General features: G+C 41.2%; 1 protein-coding gene across 1 annotated transcript in view; it reads left to right on the forward strand.

The window, feature by feature from the left end:
* The window catches only part of MED12L (mediator complex subunit 12L), a 331,114-nt gene that overhangs the window by 144,854 nt on the left and 161,532 nt on the right, over positions 1 to 24,728 (forward strand). The gene's annotated exons all lie outside the window — the stretch shown is intronic.

Consider the following 24,728-nt stretch of genomic DNA (forward strand, 5'->3'; position numbering starts at 1 on the left):
CCTCTTAAATTTGGTTTTGGAGCTCCCTGTTTGACCCTAATTTCTGGATTGTTTGCTTATTTAACAAATTGTTGCTGGGATCCTTTACTTTTCTTACATAGTCCTCTGGATTAATGCAGTCATAATGCATCTCTTGGAGGAAGAGCCCAAGTCTCCCATACTCTGTCTACTTTATTTATTTATTTATTTTGGGGGGCATTTTTGGATAATTTTTTTTTCCATTGGAGTATAATTGCTTTACAATGGTGTGTTAGTTTCTGCTTTATAACAAAGTGAATCAGCTATACATATACATATATCCCCATATCCCCTCCCTCTTGCGTCTGCCTCCCTCCCACCCTCCCTATCCCAGCCCTCTAGGTGGTCACAAAGCACCGAGCTGATCTCCCTGTGCTATGCGGCTGCTTCCCACTAGCTATCTATTTTACATTTGGTAGTGTATATATGTCCATGCCACGCTATCACTTTGTCCCAGCTTACCCTTCCCCCTGCCAGTATCCTCAAGTCCATTTTCTAGTAGGTCTGCGTCTTTATTCCTGTCTTGCCACTAGGTTCTTCTGACTATTTTTTTTTTTACTTTTTTTTAGATTCCATATATATGTGTTAGCATACAGTATTTGTTTTTCTCTTTCTGACTTACTTCACTCTGTATGACAGACTCTGGGTCCATCCACCTCACTACAAATGACTCAATTTCACTTCTTTTTATGGTTGAGTAATATTCCATTGTATATGTGTACCACATCTTCTTTATCCATTCATCTGTGAGGGACACTTAGGTTGCTTCCATGTCCTGGCTATTGTAAATAGAGCTGCTATGAACATTTTGGTACATGACTCTTTTTGAATTGTGGTTTTCTCAGGGTATGTGCCCAGTAGTGGGATTGCTGGGTCGTATGGTAGTTCTATTTTTAGTTTTTTAAGGAACCTCCGTACTGTTCCCCATAGTGGCTGTATCAATTTACATTCCCACCAACAGTGCAAGAGGGTTCCCTTTTCTCCACACCCTCTCCAGCATTTATTGTTTGTGGATTTTTTGATGATGGCCATTCTGACCGGTGTGAGATGATATCTCATGGTAGTTTTGATTTGCATTTCTCTAATGATTAATGATGTTGAGCATTCTTTCGTGTTTGTTGGCAATCCGTATATCTTCTTTGGAGAAATGTCTATTTAGGTCTTCTGCCCGTTTTTGGATTGGGTTGTTTGTTTTTTTGATATTGAGCTGCATGAGCTGCTTGTAAACTTTGGAGATTAATCCTTTGTCAGTTGCTTCATTTGCAAATATTTTCTTCCATTCTGAGGGTTGTCTTTTGGTCTTGTTTATGGTTTCCTTTGCTGTGCAAATCTTTTAAGTTTCATTAGGTCCCATTTGTTTATTTTTGTTTTTATTTCCATTTCTCTAGGAGGTGGGTCAAAAAGGATCTTGCTGTGATTTATGTCATAGAGTGTTCTGCCTATGTTTTCCTCTAAGAGTTTGATAGTGTCTGGCCTTACATTTAGGTCTTTAATCCATTTTGAGTTTATTTTTGTGTATGGTGTTAGGGAGTGTTCTAATTTCATTCTTTTACATGCAGCTGTCCAGTTTTCCCAGCACCACTTATTGAAGAGGCTGTCTTTTCTCCACTGTTTATTCTTGCCTCCTTTATCAAAGATAAGGTGACCATATGTGCGTGGGTTTATTGTTGGGCTTTCTATCCTGTTCCATTGATCTATATTTCTGTTTTTTTACCAGTACCATACTGTCTTGATTACTGTAGCTTTGTAGTATAGTCTGAAGTCCGGGAGCCTGATTCCTCCAGCTCCGTTTTTCTTTCTCAAGATTGCTTTGGCTATTCGGGGTCTTTTGTGTTTCCATACAAATTGTGAAATTTTTTGTTCTAGTTCTGTGAAAAATGCCAGTGGTAGTTTGATAGGGATTGCAATGAATCTGTAGATTGCTTTGGGTAGTAGAGTCATTTTCACAGTGTTGATTCTTCCAATCCAAGAACATGGTATATCTCTCCATCTGTTTGTATCATCTTTAATTTCTTTCATCAGTGTCTTATAATTTTCTGCATACAGGTCTTTTGTCTCCTTAGGTAGGTTGATTGCTAGATATTTTATTCTTTTTGTTGCAATGGTAAATGGGAGTGTTTTCTTAATTTCACTTTCAGATTTTTCATCATTAGTGTATAGGAATGCAAGAGATTTCTGTGCATTAATTTTGTATACTGCTACTTTAACAGATTCATTGATTAGCTCTAGTAGTTTTCTGGTAGCATCTTTAGGATTCTCAATGTATAGTATCATGTCATCTGCAAACATGGACAGCTTTACTTCTTCTTTTCTGATTTGGATTCCTTTTATTTCTTTTTCTTCTCTGATTGCTGTGGCTAAAACTTCCAAAACTGTGTTGAATAATAGTGGTGAGAGTGGGCAACCTTGTCTTGTTCCTGATCTTAGTGGAAATGGTTTCAGTTTCTCACCATTGAGGACGATGTTGGCTGTGGGTTTGTCATATATGGCCTTTATTATGTTGAGGTAAGTTCGCTGTATGCCTACTTTCTGGAGGGTTTTTTATCATAAATGGGTGTTGAATTTTGTTGAAAGCTTTCTCTGCGTCGATTGAGATGATAATATGATTTTTCTCCTTCAATTTGTTAATATGGTGTATCACATTGATTGATTTGCTTATATTGAAGAATCCTTGCATTCCTGGGATTAAACCCCACTTGATCATAGTGTATGATCCTTTTAATGTGCTGTTGGATTCAGTTTGCTAGTATTTTGTTGAGGATTTTTGCATCTATGTTCATCAGTGATATTGGCCTGTAGTTTTCTTTCTTTGTGACATCTTTGTCTGGTTTTGGTATCAGGGTGATGGTGGCCTCGTAGAATGAGTTTGGGAGTGTTCCTCCCTCTGCTATATTTTGGAAGAGTTTGAGAAGGATAGGTGTTAGCTCTTCTCTAAATGTTTGATAGAATTTGCCTGTGAAGCCATCTGGTCCTGGGCTTTTTTTTGTTGGAAGATTTTTAATCACAGTTTCAATTTCAGTGCTTGTGATTGGTCTGTTCATATTTTCTATTTCTTCCTGGTTCAGTCTCAGAAGGTTGTGCATTTCTAAGAATTTGTCCATTTCTTCCCGGTTGTCCATTTTATTGGCATATAGTTGCTTGTAGTAATCTCTCATGATCCTTTGTATTTCTGCAGTGTCAGTTGTTACTTCTCCTTTTTCATTTCTGAGTGTATTGATTTGAGTCTTCTCCCTTTTTTTCTTGATGAGTCTGGCTAATGGTTTATCAATTTTGTTTATCTTCTCAAAAAACCAGATTTTAGTTTTATTGATCTTTGCTATCGTTTCCTTCATTTCTTTTTCATTTATTTCTGATCTGATCTTTATGATTTCTTTCCTTCTGCTAACTTTGGGGTTTTTTTGTTCTTCTTTCTCTAATTGCTTTAAGTGTAAGGTTAGGTTGTTTATTTGAGATGTTTCTTGTTTCTTTTTTTTTTTTTTTTTTGAGGTGACTTTTCACTTCTTGGGACTTTATTTATTTATTTATTTTTTAATGCTATTCTTGTCTGCTTACATTCTTTTTATGTATGTATGTATGTATGTATGTATGTATGTATGTATGGCTGTGTTGGGTCTTCGTTTCCGTGCGAGGGCTTTCTCCAGTTGTGGCAAGCGGGGGCCACCCTTCATCGCGGTGCGGGGGCCACTTTTCATCGCGGTGTGCGGGCCTCTCACCATCGCGGCCCCCCGCTGCCGAGCACAGGCTCCAGACGCGCAGGCTCAGCAACTGTGGCTCACGGGCCGAGCCGCTCCGCGGCACGTGGGATCTTCCCAGACCAGGGCTCGAACCCGCGTCTCCTGCATTGGCAGGCAGACTCCCAACCACTGCGCCACCAGGGAAGCCCTGTTTCTTGTTTCTTAAGGTAGGATTGTATTGCTATAAACTTCCCTCTTAGAACTGCTTTTGCTGCATCCCATAGGTTTTGGGTCGTCGTGTTTTCATTGTCATTTGTTTCTAGGTATTTTTTGATTTCCTCTTTGATTTCTTCAGTGATCTCTTGGTTATTAAGTAGTGTATTGTTTAGCCTCCATGTGTTTGTATTATTTACAGATTTTTTCCTGTAATTGATATCTAGTCTCATAGCGTTGTGGTTGGAAAAGATACTTGATACAATTTCAGTTTCCTTAAATTTACCAAGGCTTGATTTGTGACCCAAGATATGCTCTATCCTGGAGAATGGTCCATGAGCACTTGAGAAGAAAGTGTATTCTGTTGTTTTTGGATGGAATGTCCTATAAATATCAGTTAAGTCCATCTTGTTTAATGTACCATTTAAAGCTTGTGTTTCCTTATTTATTTTCATTTTGGATGATCTGTCCATTGGTGAAAGTGGGGTGTTAAAGTCCCCTACTATGATTGTGTTACCCTCAATTTCCCCTTTTATGGCTGTTAGTATTTGCCTTATGTATTGAGGTGCTTCTATGTTGGGTGCATAAATATTTACAATTGTTATATCTTCTTCTTGGATTGATCCCTTGATCATTATGTAGTGTCCTTCTTTGTCTCTTGTAGTAGTCTTTGTTTTAAAGTGTATTTTGTCTGATATGAGAATTGCTACTCCATCTTTCTTTTGATTTCCATTAGCATGGAATATCTTTTTCCATCCCCTCACCTTCAGTCTGTATGTGTCCCTAGGTCTGAAGTGGGTCTCTTGTAGACAGCGGTCTTGTTTTTGTATCCATTCAACCACTCTGTGTCTTTTGGTTGGAGCATTTAATCCATTTACATTTAAGGTAATTATTGATATGTATGTTCCTATTACCATTTTCTTAATTGTTTTGGGTTTGTTATTGTAGGTCTTTTCCTTCTCTTGTGTTTCCTGCCTAGAGAAGTTCCTTTAGCATTTGTTGTAAAGCTGGTTTGGTGGTGCTGAATTCTCTTAGCTTTTGCTTGTCTGTAAAGGTTTTAATTTCTCCGTCAAATCTGAATGAGATCCTTGCTGGGTAGAGTAATCTTGGTTTTAGGTTTTTCCCCTTCATCACTTTAAATATGTCCTGCCACTCCCTTCTGGCTTGCAGAGTTTCTGCTGAAAAATCAGCTGTTAACCTTATGGGGATTTCCTTGTGTGTTATTTGTTGTTTTTCCCTTGCTGCTTTTAATATTTTTTCTTTGTATTTAATTTTTGATAGTTTGATTAATATGTGTCTTGGAGTGTTTCTCCTTTGATTTATCCTGTATGGGACTCTCTGTGCTTCCTCGACTTGATTAACTGTTTCCTTTCCCATATTAGGGAAGTTTTCAACTATAATCTCTTCAAATATTTTCTCAGTCCCTTTCTTTTCCTCTTCTTCTTTTTGGACCCCTATAATTTGAATGTTGGTGCATTTAATGTCCCAGAGGTCTCTGAGACTGTCCTCAATTCTTCTCAGTCTTTTTTCTTTATTCTGCTCTGTGATAGTTATTTCCACTGTTTTATCTTCCAGGTCACTTATCCGTTCTTCTGCCTCAGTTATTCTGCTATTGATCCCTTCCAGAGAATTTTTAATTTCATTTATTGTGTTGTTCATCACTGTTTGTTTGCTCTTTAGTTCTTCTAGGTCCTTGTTAAACGTTTCTTGTATTTTCTCCATTCTGTTTCCAAGATTTTGGATCATCTTTACTATCATTATTCTGAATTCTTTTTCAGGTAGACTGCCTATTTCCTCTTCATTTGTTAGGTCTGGTGGGTTTTTACCTTGCTCCTTCATCTGCTGTGTCTTTCTCTGTCTTCTCATTTTGCTTAACTTACTGTGTTTGGGGTCCCCTTTTCACAGGCTGCAGGTTCATAGTGCCCATTGTTTTTGGTGTCTGTCCCCATGGCTAAGGTTGGTTCAGTGGGTTGTGTAGGCTTCCTGGTGGAGGGCACTAGTGCCTGTGTTCTGGTGGATGAGGCTGGATCTTGTCTTTCTGGTGGGCAGGTCCACATCTGGTGGTGTGTTTTGGGGTGTCTGTGGCCTTATTATGATTTTAGGCAGCCTCTGTGCTAATGGGTGAGGTTGTGTTCCTGTCTTGCTAGTTGTTTGGCATAAGGTGTCTAGCACTGTAGCTTGCTGGTCATTGAGTGGAGCTGGGTCTTGGCGTTGAGATGGAGATCTCTGGGAGATATTCGCCATTTGATATTACGTGGAGCTGGGAGGTCTCTTGTGGACCAATGTCCTGAACTTGGGTCTCCCACCTCAGTGGTACAGCCCTGACGCCTGGCTGGAGCACCAAGAGCCTGTCCTCCACACGGCTCAGAATAAAAGGGAGGAAAAAAAAGAAAGAAAGAAGATAAAATAAAATAAAATAAAATAAAGTTATTAAAATAAAAAATAATTATTAAAAAAATTTTTTTAAGTAATTAAAAAGAAAGAAAGAAAGAAGACAGCAACCAAACAAAACCAAATCCACCAATGATAACAAGCACTAAAAACTATACTTAAAAAAAAACAAAAAAAAACGGACAGATAGAACCCTAGGACAAATGGTAAAAGCAAAGCTATACAGACAAAATCACACTGAAGCATACACATACACAGTCACAAAAAGAGAAAAAGGGACAAAATAACGTATCTTTGCTCCCGAAGTCCACTGCCTCAATTTACGATGATTCATTGTCTATTCAGGTATTCAACAGATGCAGGCACATCTAGTTGATTGTGGAGATTTAATCCGCTGCTCCTGAGGCTGCTGGGAGAAATTTCCCTTTCTCTTCTTTGTTCATACAGCTCCCAGGTTTCAGCTTTGGATTTGGCCCCGTCTCTGCCTGTAGGTCGCCTGATGGCGTCTGTTCTTTGCTCAGGCAGGAGGGATTAAAGGAGCAGCTGATTCGGGGGCTCTGGCTCACTCAGGCCAGGGGGGAGGGAGGGGTACGGAGGAGGTGGGGCGAGCCTGCGGCGGCAGAGGCCAGCATGACGTTGCAGCAGCCTGAGGCGCTGTGTGTTATCCCGGGGAAGTTGTCCCTGGATCACGGGACCCTGGCAGTGGTGGGCTGCACAGGCTCCTGGGAGGGGCGGTGTGGAGAGTGACCTGTGCTCACACACAGGCTTCTTGGTGGAGGCAGCAGCAGCCTTAGCGTCTCATGCCCGTCTCTGGGGTCCGCGCTGATAGCCGTGCTTGCGCCCATCTCTGGAGCTCCTTTAAGCGGCGCTCTTAATCCCCTCTCCTGGCGCACCAGGAAACAAAGAGGCAAGGAAAAGTCTCTTGCCTTTTCGGAAGCTCCAGACTTTTTCCCAGACTCCCTCCCAGCTAGCCGTGACGCACTAGCCCCCTTCAGGCTGTGTTCACGCCGCCAACCCCAGTCCTCTCCCTGCGATCCGACCGAAGCCTGAGCCTCAGCTCCCAGCCCCCGCCTGTCCCGGCGGGTGAGCAGACAAGCCTCTCGGGCTGGTGAGTGCTGCTCGGCGCCAAGCCTCCGTACGGGAGTCTCTCCGCTTTGCCCTCCGCACCTCTGTGGCTGCGCTCTCCTCCGTGGCTCCAAAGCTTCCCCCCTCCGCCACCCGCAGTCTCTGCCCGCGAAGGGGCTTCCTAGCGTGTGGAAACCTTTCCTCCTTCACGGCTCCCTCCCACTGGTGCAGGTCCCGTCCCTATTCTTTTGTCTTTGTTTTTTCTTTTTTCTATTGCCCTACCCAGGTACGTGGGGAGTTTCTTGCCTTTTGGGAGGTCTGAGGTCTTCTGCCAGCGTTCAGTAGGTGTTCTGTGGGAGTTGTTCCACACGTAGATGTATTTCTGATGTATTTGTGGGGAGGAAGGTGATCTCCATGTCTTACTCTTGCGCCATCTTGAAGCTCCTAACTGTCTACTTTAGACTCATCTAGTTGTGGACTGATGTCATCAACTTTACTCTTTTTACCAGTTTCTTTCCCTTTGTCCTAAGACAGCATGCTCATTATCAGTCATGCTTATTATCACTATCAAAATGAAACAAAACCCCTCAAAACTCCGATTGACCTTAAATCCCTTTTATTTGGTGCTACCGTCCAGGGGTCACCCAAGCTATAAACCATTAAATTCTGCTTTACTGTCTCATAACCATCCAGTCACCAAAACCTGATGGTTTTTTTTTTTAAACACCTAAATATCTCTTGTCTATGATTCCCACCAAACTCAAGGTCATGTTTTGCCTGTATTCACTGCCTCCAGTCTATTCCCCACCCACAATGTCTGCCCTCCAGTCACCCATGAGCGGAGTCCCTCTAAAATCCAAGCCTGTCCATGACCTTTTCGTGGGTCCTTATCACTTATAAGTTCATGCTGTTTAATCAAGTCAGACTTGCCACCCCTCCTCCGCTGCCACTGCTTACCTTGAACTTTATGTCTTAGCAACACTGACCTCTTTGAACTTCCTGCAACTAATGATGGTCCTTGGGCCTTTCCCTCTGCCTGGAATAACTTTCTGGAATAATTCTCTTCTCCTTTCACCTGTTTCATCCTGAATTTTAATTGTGTTTCTGAAGTTTCAGCCATTCTTGTACAGTTTTCCCCGCTATCTGGAGGTAGAGCGTTCCTCTGAAGGCTTTCGTAAGCCGGAATGTCATAAAGTGAAGAAGCCAGTACCTTAGGACCTATCTTGCTAATGGATGCACATCAGTTGAAGTAAAGCACAGATGCTCACAGACACAGTTCAAAGCTGTTGTGGCTTGATGCTGAGTAGCTGAGAGTAGTTCTGGGGGAGGAGCTGGGGGCACGGCTCTCACTGCTTGGGGCTGTGTGCTGCCTCTATAATGACTGCCTGCAAAACAGACGCTGAACACTTTTCGCTTTTCGCCTTTTTTCATAAAAGCATAAAGCCTCTTCGGATTTCTTTCGGTTATTGAAAACAGGTACTAAGTAGATCTTTCATAAAAGCGAAGTGGTGTAAAGTGAATGTTTGAAAAGCAGGGGTGATACTTGTGTCTTAATTTTTATTATATCCATGTACCATCTGCCCTGTTTATTATATCTGATTTTTGTTTACATGGAGTTGCCTTAAAAATTAAATGTTTAGCTTTATTCTAAGTAAAAAAGACTTTGAAATGATAGATTTTATGTATTTAGTTTTTTAATTAAAATAACTACATAACTGTCAAATAAACTTGTCTGAGTTCGATTCTCTTGAGTATTTCTCAAATCTGTGGGAACCCTGCTTTCAGACACTGTTCAGCATACCCTTCCCCTGGGAAGCTGTCCTTTCTTCCAAGTTTTACTTACAGCGCTTGGTATGTTTCATAAAGGAGACTTGTAAACAACGATAAAGGCCAGAGTAAACGTTAATGTGCTCACTTTTATTTTTGAAGGCTTGTGATCCATGACATAAAAATAAACTGAGTTTTATAAATATTCAGTTTGACATGCAGGAGTGGGTTTGTTTGTCTGTAATCCAGTAACTGCTGGAACTGGCTCAAAGAAACCTTTAGTCAAATGCGTATATTTTTAATACCAAAACTGGTAATTGGGGCTGTGCGGATCAAACGTGGTTCAGTTTTATGGGATTAAATAAAATAATGATTGCAATGTTGAAAGTAACAAGTGCTACATGAGAATGCCAAAGAGGGGAAAATTTCTTTTTTAAAGGAACTTGTACCTTTATAATGGTATTCTATTTTGTAAGCTGAAGGGAGAACTGAAGGTACCTGAAACTCAAATCTCTACGTCTTATGCGTTCTGTACTCTTGGGGAATTATAAGGAAAAATTATTGACAGAATCCACTAGCACAAAGCCAAGGACTCGGGGAAACCTGGGGGTATGACAGGATCCCTGAATAATGAGATAAATGTCAGTGTCTGGGATTTAAGAGTGTCCAACACGAAATAGGCCAGTTTAACCAAGGAGGATGTATTCCTATAAACTAGGTAATTTAAGAGGTATACTCCCTCTTACTGTATTTTAGTTGATCATGTCTGTAGTTTTGCACTGACCCATTAACCACTGAGCTGTCTGTCTGTCCCAGGAGACGCTCACCCCTCCCCACACTCTCCCGAGTTGAAGTGGGGCAACAGCAGCAGGAGATGTGCATTCGGATGTGGCTTTGACCATGTCCCTTTTCCAAACACACCATCTCTTCTCTCACCACCGGCCTTGTTCAGGTTGTTTGCTGGAATGGCCCCTTTCTTCCATCTCTACCTGTTGACCTCTTGTGCACTCCTTAAAACCCAGGCCAGATAAGGAGCTTTTCCTTATCTTCCCACTAAGAATGAATGAATTGTTAGCCCTTCTCTAAATTCCTATGGTGCTTAATTTGAGCTCTGATTAGGAATAATCACTCCTCAGACCTTGTACTGTATCGCTGATGGTAATGGCCGTCTCTCCTGGTTTTGGGGAAAGGTGGGTCTTTTGCTGATGCTCCCTGCGTCTGTTATTCATGCAGTCATCTGGCCTGCTGGGCTGGAGGGCAGGTGATTTTTCTGTAGCCTCTGTCACCCCATATTGCCAGGTTTGCTTCTTGGGCTTAGCATGTTACCCCTTTGAAATCCATGGGCACCCTCTCTCCTAAGACTCCAGCTCAGTGAGAAAGGAAGATCTTTCAGAGACAAGAATGTGGTTGTATTTCACGAATGAGGAACTCCACTATATTCCTTTCTTTCTTTTCCTAGTCCAAGAAATCTAAACGTCCTTTTAATTTTGATTTCTTTTTGTTGGTAATTCAAATTAAACTAATTTAAAATTTTTTACCAAAGTCATGCACTTATGTACTTTAAAAAAATCAAATAATTTTATAAAACTTATAATGAAAAAAGTCCTGCCCTTTTCCTTTGCCCCAGTGGGTACCTTGTTCACTTTTTGGGTGTCAATCCCTGTATTTCTAACGTAACTGTGACAGGTTCTCGTCTTCCACTAGTGTCTGTTGACGCCTTTGTGTGGAAGATGAAGATTTAGTTTGCTTATTCTCCTTACTTCTCTTCACCTAGATAATTATGTCTATAATTTTTTGCTAACTCAGTATCCTCTATTCAAATAATTAGAACCATGTCAATATTATTTGTAACCGAGGCTCTTCACTTGCACCAAAAGGGATCGCAATTCCCCAGCTGCCTCTAGTGACCAGGAGAAACTGTGCCCTTTGGGTCTAATGAGGGCAGGCTTCCCCCTGAGTCCAGGCTGCCCATTTTCCCACTTACAGTTAGTTAAGATATGTAAACAAGCTATATAAATGTTAGCTCTTGTTATCACGTCAATATTATAATTTGAGCCAAACCTCATTTAGTCCAGTTCTTAACTATATATGCGTATGAATAAGCTTAAAAGTACTTTTGCCAGCAGCTGCATTTAGAGAAAATACATAAAGTCCAGGCATATTTTTATGTAATACAACTTTTGCTGGATAGATACTTCTTAGCATTATACCTCAACAGGCAGAGGACATGTGTGTTGACAAATCCTTGTTATTAATAGTTTTCTGTTATATTTCACTGAAGAGGCCTTCCAGCTTAATCCTCTTTAGGCATCTTGCTTTGGGCAGCTTGCAGTTATTGCTGTCTTGGAAAAGTCCCATTCGCGATGCATACACCCTTCCAGGACTGTGTTTTTGATTCTTCCTAGTTGAAACTTACCTGCTACCAAGAGCCTAAATCAAATCTTGATCCTTTGCTTTACTACTCTCTTTTGTAGTTTTCCCAGATGCCTTATATTATATTATACCTGATAAGCAAGGCCCTTGATTTTATTCATTTAAAAATACAGACAATCACTTAAAAGATAAAAGCTCCTCAGTCATAAATAGGCAGGCTGGGGGTTGATTTCTGGAGTTGATGAGATTGTTGGGAGACCAGTTTCATGTAAGAATAAGCAATCTGAGAAGAGAACTACCAGCTAAATAACAGCAGATGTGGGAAGAGCTCAATAACTTCCATTAGCTTGTAAAAATCCTACTTTGAGGAATCATGCTAATTGGTAACCCTCAGAGTGTGAGAGTGTGACTTAAATATCTGCCTAAACTTTTGTCACAGTTCAAAAGGGGAGGGTCTCTGGATAATGAGCATCCAGGAGAGAGAAAGTCCATGGCGGTTAAGTATTGCTGAGGAGAAGTGTGTGAGGCGTAAGCAGTGGCTGGGCATCTGTGCTGCCATGTGCCTTTTGCAGACATCTGTGACTAGTCACAGCCCATTTTCCTGTAGCCTTTCAGTCCTTCTCTAGGAGATCTCGAGCAATCTGTCAGAGCCTGCCCCTGAGATGAAGCCTTTGGTCATCTTTGGCTAGAGTTTCATCCAGGACAAAATGAAGAGGGAAAAAAACAAAAAACAAACAAAAAAAACCCCAGCAAACTTGCCTAGTCTAGCATGGAGACAGTCAGGATTAGATTAATCTGTGTTTCTTGAGAGTTAATCCCACATTACGTAGTTCGAGTTAACTTTGGGTACAGAAGCAAGCTCTGCCTCTTATCAGCCTGGGGATTGTGGGCTAGTTATGTAATCTCTCTACATCTCTGTTTCCCCATCTGTAAAAAAGGTCTAGTATCACCTACCTCATTAAAGTTGTCGGAAAGTTTAAATGAAGTAATGTATATTTTCTTACTGCCATGCTCAGCCAAAGTAGGTGGTCAGTGGATGGTAGGGGCTCTTATTAATATGATTATAGGCTAATCATTGCTTCATAATTTTCCTGAAGTTGTGTTATCATTGAATATGTGGAAGATAGAGAGTGCTATGCTTTGCACTTTTAATAAATGTTGACTTTTATGGAAGGATCCAAATTTGAGCAGTCTTTGGCTCAGTAACCATGGTTATGGGAAAGCTCTTTTATAACTTAGCCCTCCTTAATCCTGGGAGAAGTATTTCCAAACTGTAAACATAATTTCAAGAGGAAATGAGCGGTATGCGGTATCCTGGAAGCCTTTAAAGATCACGCATCTGATGGAGTACTTCAGTGCTTTCACTTCCCTGGACCCCTTGATGAGGAAGCCGGGTAGCCATCCCCTTTCCTACCCCTCGTTCCGTCCCTCCTTCCACTCAGTCTCCACAGGGAGTGTGAATGGAGTATGCTTCCTCTTTCTTCACTGTAGCCAACTCGAGAAGTTGTTAGGGTTCTGCTAAATTTTCCCTAATGTAGACAAACCGTGTGGTCCAGAAGTACCTCTCCATTGCCAGAAATCACATCAGCCTGCTGCCCTTCAGGAAAGACTAAAGCTTGTTATGCTAATGGCATTATTTAGCAATGTCTAGATGAATCTCTCTCATTAAAGGCCTGGAGATGAAGCTAAATAATAGTAAAGGCAGGAAATGTTTATTTTTCCCTAGGTAGGGAGAACAAAAGCTCATACAAGCAGAATATTTTATATATATTTTGTTAGTTCAGCTGACTGGTTATTAATCTATTCTGGTGTTTTGTGGGAAATGACAGAGGCTTTTTTTTTTTTTTTTTTAATGGCCCATAGGAAGAAAATAATGTTTGAGTTTGCTAAATAATCTCTTGCCATTTGCCAAACCAAATATCACTTATCAACTCCACGTATGAAGTATATGCTATTTGCCCGAAGTTCGGATGCTTATTACCACTCTGTTGGAAGCACTTAGTTTCAAAAAAAGCAGCACATGATACAGCTGCTTCTGAAATATAAGAGATGGTGTGGTTTTAAAAAGGAAACAATTATGAGAGATTGTCGACGTTTTCGATCTGTTAAGTTTTCTCACAACCATTTGGAATGGTTTCTAAGTGATCTTGCCTGGAAGGCATCTTGATGCAGAGTCTTTTCTCTGTCGCTGTTATTTTGCAGCTTCAGTTTAATCCTCTTTTTACTGAATGCCAATTGGCGTGTTGTAGTTAGTCTAAATATTTATAGGATCTTACCACTGCATGTTTATCTTTTAGGCATTTGTAATATTTCTTAACGTGTGGTTGAGAGGATGGGAGAGCAGTATGTCTCTGGAGTAGATTGTTTTAGTTAGAAGGCTGGCTCAGGTTCACACTAGCTGTGAATCCTTAAGAACATTACTTAACCTCTCTGTGGTGCAGCAGTCTCTTCCTGGGGATGATCCCCACGAAAGCAATGGTAATATTTAACTCAAAATATTGTGTGAGTGCTATAGAAGAGCAGAATTAATGCTGCCTGTCATAAGTATTATTTCCTAATGGAGAACTAAATAAAAGACTTGAAGGAGACTTGCATTGTAGGGGGTGTCTTATTATCTATCAAAGGTAACGATGGCTTGGAGAAAACATGATTTTGAAATGGAGCTTAAATATAGTATTTACGGAACTGTATTTTATTATGATTTTCCTCTGGCCTGTGTTCAGACTGTCTTCTAAGTGTCTCTGGATCATTTGGTGTAGGTGAGATTCACACACATTTTTATATTACAGGTTTCCTCCGCATATGACAGCATTTTAATGGTAATTCATATTTACTGCTTCCTTTCCCACCATTTTTTTCTAACTTGCTTTAGGCATTTTGTATGTAGACAGCATTAAGAATCAATATGTTTTGGCCATAAGTTCAGTTTTTCTGGCATGAAGCTCTATTTTTTATAAAATAAGATAGTGAAGGTGCAGACTCAATATCCATACTTTTCCAATCTGTGGGTCCTTGTGGCACTGAGACACCTCTAGGCCAACTTTTGGGATTCCTTTTCATTCAGAGGCACAAAATCGAGTTCGTATACTACTTACTTGTAATGGATTAGAAAGATCTGGAAGCTACCTGGAACTAGCTCAGAGGCATAATCAAATATTCCAGACCCTCACAATTATTATTTCTAATATAATTTCACTACTTCTTTAATTCTGTTTGTTGGCTTGTTGCTGACATAAAAAATTTTAGTATGTTCCAGTATGAGCGCCACATACAAACCTGGTGAAGAAATTTTCTTAGTGTCTTCTTTGAAGGAGGAAAAAACGAAGGTTGATTGATGAAGTGTAGTCTGGGATTGGCCCTGGGTTAAGTTCCAAGGTACTCCTGGCAGCAGGAGAATGAGACTTTTCATTTTCTAAGCTACTTGTAGAGTCACAGTTGAATTGCCAGGGTTGTGACGCATCCCGAGGAACGTGGGAAGTTTTTATTTGTACCTTGGTTCGCTTTAAATTTAGCATCAACAGCTAATGTGCTTGGGCCGTTTCAGAGTCCTGAGGGCAGGTCTCTGTCTCTGCCTGCTGCAGGGCGGGGAAGGTGTGACAGGAGCTCTGGAGTCAGGTGTTCATCTCTAGGCTTCGCCTTCGTCACCTGGGAAATGGTGCTGATGGTGGTGCCTCCCTGAGTAGGTTGTTGTGTGCATTAGGTGAAATAGTGCACATGGAATGCGTGCAGTTTGTGGCAGCAAGTAGAGCTAGTAAATATTAGTGCTATTTCTATTCATTTCTCCAAGTTAAGATAATTTAATTGTCTTCTGCTTCTCCCCCCACCCCGCTTAGTAGGCGTATCTTAGAAACAGACTCTAGCATTTTGTTTCCTGGAGCATCGCCTGTGGGCTATAGATGCACCATCTCTTAGAAGCCGTGCAAATAGGATCTGAACACTTCGTGTCAGTGGTAAGGTTTGGGGGACTTTGGGGAAAGTTGTGGACAAAAAGTGGGCAGGAAGTGGGGATGGAGATGATATTGTGAGGATATGCTTTTTACTTATATGCTCAAGGGCTCACTTAATTCCTCAGTTTTCATGAGTGAATTGTATGAAAGATTATCTAAGATCCTTTCCTCAAAGTTTTCAGACTGTTTTGGCAGTTCTTGTGGTATCTCTCTAAAGTGTTTGTTCAGTCGCTGGTTCTAGTAACATGTTGTAAAACTGTGTGTGTGTGTGTATTCTGTGTTGTTTTGAGGGACAGAGACGTAGAACCCATTTTTTTTTTTTCTGTTCAAATCTTAAATAGAACCCTAGTGGATAAAACAGATGAAAGTGTACCTTTGAATGCAGATGAGGATGCAGGGAAGAGCTGGCCTGCCTGCTCAGTCTCTATCTGGTTGCCCCCAAGGTATGTCTATGATTCCCTATGGCTAAGGAATGCAGTTTGAAAACTGTGTCCTTCTAGAATACTTTTGTTCTCGAATAAGCTTGTCCCACAAGGTGCAACTGTGGGCTTCATGGATATTTTAGTAATTCAAAAGCACTGAATTGACATTTAGAAGTTGAGACAGAGAATAAAGGTAACAAGGAGATTGATGCTGATTGGATATGGTCCCTTTGGGAAGTTACAATACCAGGACATGCAAAACTCCAGTGAGATAACCAATTAATTCAAACCTGGGTTTCCTTTCTGGCTTTACAGGCCTCCTTTACCAACCCTGGTTTGTTGGTATGAGGCCAGCAGGTCTGGGTGTTGTGCACTGGACCAGAGGTAGGCGTTTACCTCTTTACCCCAAGCTCCTCGGCCCTTCCTGGGACAATGTGAGGTACTTTCTGGGTCAGATGGCTTTGGAGGCTAGAGTGTTTAAGACGGAGACAACCTCCATAAAATCTAGACTGTCTAGTATCTTCACATTCAGTGCCGTATTTGAACGTGTCCCCCTTTTGTGGTAGTTGCAGTACCAATTATGCACTTCAGGCATTTTCGAGATGGGCCTGGAACACAAGAGAGGGCCATCGGGCCAGGCCCGTTATCCAGCCTGCAGGGACATATGTGGGCTAGGGAGCCCCACGGAGTCAACAGTAATGTCGCCACCAAAATATTTGCCTTTTCTTTGAATGACCGTGCCTTCCTATTTTATGGTTTTATTTGGCGTGTGCACGTGTATGTTCTTTTTTAAATGAGTTAAATTGTTTTGCTGAAGATAACTTATTTCCCTAACTCTGATATATGCACTTATGTGTATATTAAATACATAATTATATATATTTATTATCACTAATCCAATTTACCCCCCTCCCCCTGCAGAAAAGCATTTGGTAATGCTTTAGAATGGAATGACATGGTTTGCCTGAGGTGCTGATCTCTTTTTGTTTGCGTTTGATTGCGGTGCTGTAGGACTGTGACCACGTAGCTCGCTTTGCGAACGATGTTCTCTGTGATGTGCTATGACTGTCTGGCTTTCCTGCAGAAATAGGCAGTCCTTTTGAACTGTGAAGTATTTCTCATCTCGGCGTTAAGATTACGGAGAAACTTTTTGATCTGAGGTACCTTGCTCCACGAAATACTTTTGAAGAGATTTCACTTACCAAAGGCTTAACCAAAGCAGGCTGGAATAGGGTGATCTTATAATTTATTATTCAAACTGGGGCACTTTTGAAAGCAGCAAGGGGCATTAATTATAATTAGACTGGGACTGCAGGAGTGAACTGGGTCTGTCCTGGGCATATGGGACATATGTTCACCCCACAGTAGGTACACTCTGGAGAGTCAGAATAGAAATGATAAATTCCCCAAATCATTTGAAAGCCCAGACTTATCGAAAACCTTAAAATGAGCCTCAAGACAGAGAGGTGCTACCTTGTCTCTCTTTGTAGTGAATGCTGCTATGGTGTAGGGTTGGCATCTACTATGAGTTCATTTATTGAGCATCTACTATGTATAAATACTCTGTGCTAGTCTTTAGGAGGATTCTTTCATCAACCACTTAAAAGAACACAGTGCTTTTCCAAACAAAATTTTCAGGAGTCCTGGCTTACAGTTTATCCCCAATGCATTCTTTTTCTGCTCTGTTTATTCTCTGTTCTAATTCTGATTCCTTCATGATGTCTCTGTGCCAATATTTTAATTCTAAGTTATTTGGAACAAAATCCCTTTTTTGTTATGTGATAAATATTTCAGATTTGTAAGCACTCTAAAGGGGGAGCTCAGGGCATTTTCTAGTTTTTGGTCAACTATAGCACTCAGCTCACTGCTGGGGATACAGTGGGTCCTCACTGTATGGTTGGATATGGCTGATTATTATTAATCATTTAATAGTGATTCTCAAACTTGAACACACTTTCACAAGTTTGAGAGTCACTGTTAAATCGACAATTTGTAGCAGCTTTAGGTTGTGAAGACTTTTCAGAATTTGACGAAAGCCAGAAAGCTAGAAAAATGCACAAACATATTTTATACAATAATGGGGGATTTGGGAACCACCAATTCAGTACTCTGATATAAACTAAGCACTTTAATTTTCAGAATAAATCCTATTAGAATTATTAGAGGAAGTCACACACCAGTGATCTGAGAATTTGATGATTATTTATCTTTAGTAGCCTTGGCCTGTGGTTTGTCCCCAACTTTCTTTTCTCATCAGGAGCTCATGCCCTGAGATTTCTCCAGGCATTAACCTAGGCCCTGTGGTGAATGTCAGCATGGTACCTGCTGGATGGTCCTGCCGCATTCTCACTCAGCCACACACTTGATGTGGGTCCCCCACCCAGCCAGAGGGGCAGGAAGGGACTTTAGTGAATTCCCTTTGACTTTTCTTTAAACAACTTAATTTTGTATTAATTCGCTTTAATTTTTAGTGAATTACATTTACTTCAAACAACTAAATTTTTAAACATTCCGAAGGAATGCATGGGCAAATTAGAAATAGAGATAAGTGAAAGGAAGAAAAAAGATTATTGGAAAATTTGTCCTTGGGTAACCCGTTTTTCTCTTGTAAACGGCAAAGTAAGAAGCAAAAGAAGAGCCACTTGGTGACTGACACTGGAGGGGAGTTTATGCCTCCTAGTTATGCACTAGGGTAATAACAATAGCATTATTAATCATACCTAACATCTACTGAAGTCTTATAACATGCCAGATACTGTTGTGTTTAAATTCCCTATTTATATTAACTCATTAAAACCTGATAGCTGGTGTACGAGTAAGTGCTGTTAATGTACCCCAATTTAACACGGACAGTAAGGCTCAGAGTGGTTAAGCATCTTGCCTGAGGTGACACAGCCGGTAAGGATTTGAGTTGAGGCAGGGAGATGCCGTAGTTCTCAGTCTCAAATGTGTATCCTCTTCTGGTCTTCTAGGATGATAAGAAACACTGCTGTGAATTACTGTTGGGTGGTGGTGGAGGTGGTGGTAGAGGAGACGAGACTCCTGCATGAATGCTTTGGGGTTGAGGGATGAGGACTAGGACATTTCTCTGTGGGTCATGTGGGTGCAGAGACGGAGCAAGGACTCAGGAGTGTGCACAGGTCCTATGCTTTTTGGACCCTTTAGTAATGAGGCTAATCATCAGCCTCACCTTGAAATATCTCTCATTCCTTTGTTATCAGCATATGGAACAGCTGAAAGAATGTCTGCTGATTGGAACCTTCCCAACTCACCTTAGAATGGTGGGCACCTGTTCAATTTTAAACTGGGTACCATGACGTTCTCTGTGCTGAACATTCGCAAACAGCTGGACTCAGAAGGAAATGTACAGATGTGTGGTGTTCACAGTTTACTAATATAGTGAGGGCTGACAGAATTATTATAGGTCACTGAGCCTTTAAATTATATTTGTTTGTAAAGTGGCCTTGTATTTTGATCTTGAGAGTAATGCCAATTTGGTCATATCGACTTTCCAAAATGTCACGAGCTTTGCATGTTTCATCATTAATTTAATTTTCCCTAAAATTATTTCCCAGAACACTAAGTGGACATTTTTTCCTGTAATGTTATTTTAAAGAAAGAATCCAAGAGCGAATTGATTTAATACACTCAGTGAATAAGGACTTGTCTCTGAGAGCTGAGTAATGGAGAGGCTAAGGACGGGGCTACAGGGTTGAAATTCCTGGATTCAAATCCTGCCTCCCTCACTTAGCAGCTGTTTGAGTCTGGCTAAAATACTTAACGCATCTGTAAAATGGGAATAACTCTCTGTATACCATAGGATTGCTGTAAGAATTCAGTGGGATAGTATTCATTACTCACAAAGCACCAGTGCAATGTCTAAAGTGTGGAAAGCCCTCAATAAATGTTAGCAATTATTAAATCCTGGAAAAGCAGATAACTGTGGACAGAGGTTGGGATCTCTTACCGCTGCTCCTCAAACCCACCCACTTAGCAGTGTGTCTCCACGAATTTTCCATGTCAGTTCTTAAAGCTCCTCATTTCTCTTTGGAATAGTTGCACACCATCCCATTGAAGGAAAGAATCATTAATGGTTGTTCGGATTATTTTGTATTTTCCTCATCATTATAAATATCTCATACTCTTATTTCCCTGCTCCCTCCAACATTCCCCTCAAAACTTTGAAGGCTGTGTTTTGAGGTTGGTCTCAGTACCACTGCTGTAATTATTTCCATTATTTTGTAAACACCTGTTTGATGGGGGTATCAGGGAGCCTTTGTGCTCACTTAGCCTAAAACTAAATAATGATTGGCCATCGTGTCTTATCAGTTGAGGAACTGAGGGCAGTAGGAGTGAGCTTTACCAGATAAGAAAGAGGAAACTGCCTGAGAGCCTTTACTGAAAACTTCTTATGGCCTGTCTCTCAGAAAATCAAACCTAAACTCATTAGCTAGTATGTAATTGTGAAAACCCAGCATGGAGAGTTTTCTCATTTATATTCGATGGGACGCCCTTTCCCTGAAATTGTTCCCCCTCAGACTGCAGTTTAATTTGTATATATAAAAACTTCTCTCGGTCATAATCAGTGCTGGGAAGCTGGAGTCTCCTCTCCGGCCTTCCTGCTTCACTCCCTCCCTCCGCCCAACCCCCATAGTCTCTTCTGCAGTCAACTGCAAGAACACAAATCCCATCTGGGCGCGCCTTTGCTCGAACCCACCCCGGGGAGATTTTTTTTTTTTTTTTTTTTTTTTTCAGCACGAAAGCCAGGGTCTTTATTTAATCTAGCTGAAACTACATCAATGTGGCTGTTTTCTTCTTTCAAAAGCATTGCATGAACTACATTTCATGAGCAAACTACTGTGTGCATATATTTCTTTAAATCAGCATTTTCTAGATATTCATCTTACATCAAATACCCCCCAAAATCAGAACAAAGATACCATAACCTGGGTGGTTAGACAACAGAAATCTATTTCTCATACTTCTGGAGACTAGAAATCCAAGAACAAGATGCTGGCTGATTCAGTTCCTGGTGAGGACTCTCTTCCTGGCTTGCAGATGACTGCCTTCTTGCTGTGTCCTCACGTGGCAGAGAGAGAGGGAGCAAACTCTCTGGTGTCTGTCTTATTTTTTTGTGTTTTTTTGTTTTTGTTTTTGTTTTTTTAATCAGTCATCAATTTTATACACATCAGTGTATACATGTCAATCCCAATCGCCCAATTCAGCACACCACCATCCCCACCCCACCGTGGTTTTTCCCCCCTGGGGAGATTTGGATCCAGATTTGGATCATGCCCTGCAAAGCCCTGCATGACCTGGCCGGCCTCTGCCCGGTTCCCTCACTGCCCTTCCTGTGCTCTTGGCCTCACGCCTCCTGTTGCCAGAAGGAGTTGCCTTCTTGCCATCGCTGCTGCTGCTGTTTCGTCCGTCCTCCACCTTCAAGGAGTCAGTCCCATTGTGGGGCCTTTGCATATGCTCTTCCCTTCCCTCTGTCTTCCTCATTTCATTCAGGTCTCCTGTTCTGATCTCTCATCTTCACTGTGACTGCTCTTGGTCACCTCACCCACGGGGGACGCCCCATTATGTCCTGCCCCCACTCTGCTTAGTGGTTCCTTCCCCAGGATTATAAGCTCCTGAGGTTAGGCACTTTGTCTCATTCACCACTGTCTCTCCAGCACCTGCTGGCACAATGGAGGTACTCAGTTCCTAACTCTTGCGGGATTCATGAAGGAATCAAGGAAGTGGAGATAACTTACAGAATTTAATGTATGATGCCGTCTTTTGAGGCTTTAGTCTGAATATTGATGGCAAACTAAGAGAAGAGCTTCTAACATTTTAAAATGAAACAGTTCAGAAAAACTATCAGTCTTTCAGTTTATTTTTCAGAGCAGAGACGTGCAGTTTCTGAGAAATTTTCAAAAAGCAGAAGTACCATGGATTGATTTCTCATCTTTGATCATTATCTTCTGCTTTTTGATTTTACTCTTGTGTTTATGTCTTATATCATGAAAGCACTTTTGAGTCTTTATTCTCATCTTCTCAAACGCGCACTTGCAGAATGCTCCACCTCCTGTCCCTCACCCCCGTCGCATTAGTGACGACAGTCTTACAGTATATTCAGGGGGCTTCCTCTCTAGGGACTCAGGAAGTATATGGCTGGCTCATCCAAGATCATCCCTCTCTGTACAGAGGGATCTGAGCAGTGGTTTCAAGAAGTTTCTTGGCCTCTGGGCTGCGGTCCAGGGCTTTCCAGGGGAGCTTCCAGGGAGGCTGAAGGAGTTTTTGCCTCAGCCTCATCAGGAGCATTTCTGTTTCTGGCTGTCTGGTGTATTAGCGTTCCCTGTAAGATTTTGAGTAAGATTCGCCTCATGAACAAAACAATATCGGAACACTTCTGATTTAGAGGGGTCTCTTCCCTTTTCAGGGAATAATGAGAGGGCTTGGAACAGGGCCTTGTATCCCTGAGAATCGAAGGTGGCAGACAAAGGCAAGGGCAGCCTGTTCTGGATGAGTTTGACTAGTTCTGACCCAAGGAGGTGTTTGATTGATGTCTGTGCCTTGAACTTAATTACAGGAGCTCGTGAGCCACTGGCCTAGGTTTTACTGGGCGGTGCACACAGGTGCCCTTGGCTTTGCTGCCACCTTACTTTGTCTTTTTTCAGTTCCTCCTTTCTCCTGAGTGTTGCTGTTTGTGGTACAACATTGCTATGGAAACTTTATGCTAATGGCTGCTCCTGGCACTGTGCATTTGGGGAAGGCTCGTCTGATTTCTGTTAAATAATTTGATTTCCCTTCCTATCCTCAATTTCTAAGGCATTTAAAATCCTCCATTAAAATGAGAACACGGACTCATCAAAGTCGAAATGTAAACAAACTTGTGAAGTATTTGAACCTTATCATTGAATGTATCTGGAAATCCCAAACAGAAGAAACTTTGGGCTCATATTCACAGTACCCACCCAGATGGAAAGCAGTTTGCTGTTGAGTGAATGAACTTAAAGTAAACGCAGGGTGCCTAGACTCTGGACATTAATGCAAACTGTATTTGCACAAAAGTGCTTGTTGTATAAGAGTATAATCTCTTTTTGGGGGGGAGGGGGTGCATTTTTGACTTCCATGTTAGTCTTAGCTGTATGAGATGGGGGAGGGGTGCTGCGTGTCATTTTCCTTGAATAGTGTTTTGTTATTCTAGCACTTCGAAGGTTTTAAGTAAATGAAGGAGTGAATGAGTAAGTGACAGGAACAAATCCGTAGAAGGGAACTCCAGCTGTAGGAGAAAAGCTTTGGGACTTGGTGGCTTGGCACGGGGAAAAACAAAGTATGCACACGGGGGCATTCGGGTGTCTGGTAAGGAGAAAGTCAAGAGTCAGAACACAAAATTGCTGTAGGTGTGACACGTGTGAAGAAAAAGTGACCTCTCTTAGGCAGGCAGTGGTATTCTCATGTCCAGTGTGCCAGAGGGTTCTGTCATTTTTATAAACTCCCTCCTCCCTGGAAATCAATCTAGCCACTCATGGGGTGCTTTCAAAGTCATTTAGAAGGGATTTTAGGGAAAACTAGGATTTACTTCACAGCTGACATTGGTGAATTGTATCGATGCTGTAAAGTACAAGAGAACTTTTCTAATTAAATATTGTCTGGGTAGCTCATTCTAGAGTGTATTTCTTGCATGATAGAGTTTCTCACATTCTTTAAATGAAGAGTTTATTTTGACTATTATTGGAACCCTTAAACACTTCATGGAATATTTGGCTTAAGACAATATTTCTTACTGGGAGTTTTTTGCTACTTTTATTCTTTTTGACCTTCGGCTATAGAAAGGATTGTACATTTAGGAAGGCATAAAAATAATGGAGTGCTATTAAGGAAATGGTGATAATTGAAATACTTGATGAGAAAAGGCATTTAAATGCGTAACAACCAAATTCAAGTAGCTAGACACAAAACCCTCTTTTCTCTTTAAAAAGAAACAATACCATGGGGGCTTCCCTGGTGGTGCAGTGGTTAAGAATCTGCCTGCCAATGCAGGGGACACAGGTTCGAGCTCTGGTCGGGGATGATCCCACATGCTGCGGAGCAACTAAGCCCGTGAGCCACAACTACTGAGCCTGTGCTCTAGAGCCCGCGAGCCACAACTACTGAAGCCCGTGTGCCACAACCACTGAAGCCCGCGCACCTAGAGCCCGTGAGCCACAACAAGAGAAGCCACCGCAATGAGAAGCCCGCGCACCGCAACGAAGAGTAGTCCCCGCTCTCAGCAACTAGAGAAAAGCCCGCGTGCAGCAGTGAAGACCCAATGCAGCCAAAAATTAAATAAATGAATAAATAAATAAATTTAAAAAAATAATAAAAAGAAACAATACCAGATTTATATGGTACTTTCTCTTCTTTTCGACCTAAATTATAAGCAACTACTGTTGATTATTTCCACGAGCTGTTAGCTTGTGAAGCTGGGTAATCATTAAAAAACAGAGTACTTGCAAGCTACAAATGAGTGCCTAGGTTTTTGTTTAGACGTAAAGAGTTTTCCTATGGCAGTTCCTCAACTGTAGTGTGGAAACTTAAGCTAAGGCAGAGTAATAAGAAATGAGCCTTGCTAAGCAATGAGTGTGTTTGTTTCTTGCTCAAAACTATTAAGGAAGAGGCTGTCATAATATAGCTCTTCAGAATTATCAGCTGTATTACTTAGTACTTATGAAATGCTCTGTGCTCCTAATTAATTTATTAATTTCTCCAAGCCTCAATTAAATGGGAAAGAGTATTTTTACTATTCTCAGTCCTATGTTTTCTTAGTAAAATCTCAAGGAAATAGCTCGAAATGCTCTATTTTAAGATGCTAGGGGTAATAGACTTTATCT

This window comes from Balaenoptera acutorostrata, chromosome 4 (assembly GCF_949987535.1).
Source record: "Balaenoptera acutorostrata chromosome 4, mBalAcu1.1, whole genome shotgun sequence".
Lineage (NCBI taxonomy): Eukaryota > Metazoa > Chordata > Mammalia > Artiodactyla > Balaenopteridae > Balaenoptera > Balaenoptera acutorostrata.